We start from the raw sequence: 2441 nt of genomic DNA, 5'->3' as shown, positions 1-2441 counted from the left end.
ATTATACATTGTAATCCCCAAAATAGAACTAAGCTAGAACATGCTTACAAGGGAGGGCTTCATCACCTCCCTAGAGGAAGAGTTAGTTACCCATGGATGCCCTAGAAGAAGGAAGAAGTTTGGATCCATCCCCCATTTTCGAGCTCCCCTTTTTAGCCACACAAAACTCTATCTTCTCCTCCTTTGTCTCTCCAAAAATCTTATAAAATGATATATGATCCTTCATAAAAATGGTTCCCCCTCCCTTTTGTAGACAATATGTCTACCAAACCTCCTCAAAATAAGGCTCCACTCCCACCAAAAGACATCTCCAACCAACTCATAAAAGAGGGAAATTTGAAGTTGAGGGAATCAAGGCACAAGTAGGTCTGCATGCTCCATCGAGCACTCGAAGAATGGGTTTCGAGCACTCAAAAATGTGGTGGACCATTCTATCCTGAGTTCGAGCGCTCAAAGGCTGGGTTTTGAGCACTCGAAAATGCATCAGAATGTATTTTCTTTTGCTTCTGCTCTGAATTCTTCAACATGGATTTATCATTGGCCTATTGAGAATCACTTGCTCCTTTTTCATTGCAGAAGGACTTCATGGACCTATTTTAGCGGATTCTTCTTGGAAATCTCCGGATGCAAAAGTCCAGAATGATTTGCTTTTTACAGAAGTTACAGAAGGCCTCAAAACTTCCATTTTATTTCCAAATTGGAATGCAACCTGAAAATTCATTGAAACACAGAACTTGGAGAAAAACTATACATATAAACTATAAATGGATTTAACTAATGCAAATAAGGGCGCTTGAATATGCAATATTCGGCGCTTATCAGTTTCCTTGAATAATGGGAGGTTATGGTGGAATAAAAATTGGCCAAGTCATTTCCAATAGAACTTGGCCTTGTTGTTGTGGAATGAATGATCATGGCACGCCTAATGGGATTTGAATGTTGTCATGATGCACATTAGGGTGGAGGATACCTTTTTGGTCTATGTGACCAAGGTCCTCCATGTAATGACCCGATCATTTTCCTTCCTTTCCCATTTCTGAAATTTTACAGATAAATTTTTGTTGGACCAAGAGGGGGGATGAATTGGTCAAGTCCTTCCTTCTTTCTTTAAACTGAAAGTTAAATTAAAACAGTAGATAAAGTAATGCAACAGGTTTTACAAGGAAACCCTCTTAATTAAGGAAAACCTTGGGTCTTGGCCTCAACCAATGCAAGCATCCACTAGTTGTAAGTAAGCTGTTACACACTCAGCAGTCTCACTCTCTGCATGCACCCTTATATCAGGAGTAGACACTAGCTTTCACAAACTTCACTCGCACACTAGCTCAACAAAGTGTACACATACACTCCCCCTGTCCTAGGCAACCCTGCCAGGACCAAATAAGCTCTCTAGGCTCACCAAATACATCAAGTAGATGATATACAAGAAACACAAGTCTTTCCTACAATTTGAAATAGGGCAGACACCTCAGAATTCCAAATTACCACTTCAAAACAACTATTTGCAGCAATCAAAACTTAAGGGGTAAAATAGGAATTTCCTTTCGAGAATCAATCAATAGCATCATATTCAGTCTTCATTCACTGTAGTACTCATGATCATAACATTGAACAATGCATTGTAGCATGAGTAAATCACAAAGTTCATAATAGGCCATGGTTCAGCAAAACTCAGTTCAATACAAGGGTTTGAATACTGAAAATAGCAGCTAACCACAATTCTCTCACAAAGTCAATTTCAACAGATTAGATTCATCAAAATATACTTGCTAGAAGATCAAAAACTCATAATATAGCAAGGCTTAATCAATTAGTACTGAAATCCAAGAATCAGTCATTAAATTCAGCAGAACTGATGTAATTATTGTCCAAATATGAGTTCAGTGTGATTTTTAACATAACTTTGTATTGAGCAAGTGTAAATCAGTGAATTATACCTGTGTCAGCTTACAAACTAGACCATAGCACCTTTGAACTCATATTCACTACCCAATCCAGCCCTTGCAACAGCAAAAACAGCAGCAGCAACATTTTCTCAGTAAAAAACCTCAGCAAAGGTTGAATCAGTGAGATTTTATACTCTCAGTAAATCAAATTTAATCAATGCTATCTAGGTAATTTAGGCTACAGCTGAATGTCACTTTTCATTCTCCAGGCTTGGATCCCTAAAATGGCTATAACAGCATATATATATATAACCACAAGGTGCACCGAACTCCATACACTCTCGGAATACACCTATCACCTCATGCCAATCATTGATAAAGCACAATGCAGATATTTTCAGGTGCAAAAGCCAATTACCGAAGGACACCTTAGCACTTTTGACACTGTATATACTGAAAAATACACATATGCACTACAGGACAGTGCACACCATTCAGCTCAATACTTAACCTCTAAGAAATGCAATATTCTTGCATATTCATTTGCTCTGGGAC

The sequence above is a fragment of the Cornus florida genome, unplaced genomic scaffold (assembly GCF_030987335.1).
Source record: "Cornus florida cultivar Cherokee Brave unplaced genomic scaffold, ASM3098733v1 CherokeeBrave_3.0.0_Hap2_Chr07, whole genome shotgun sequence".
NCBI lineage: Eukaryota > Viridiplantae > Streptophyta > Magnoliopsida > Cornales > Cornaceae > Cornus > Cornus florida.
This window is presented reverse-complemented; position numbering follows the sequence as displayed.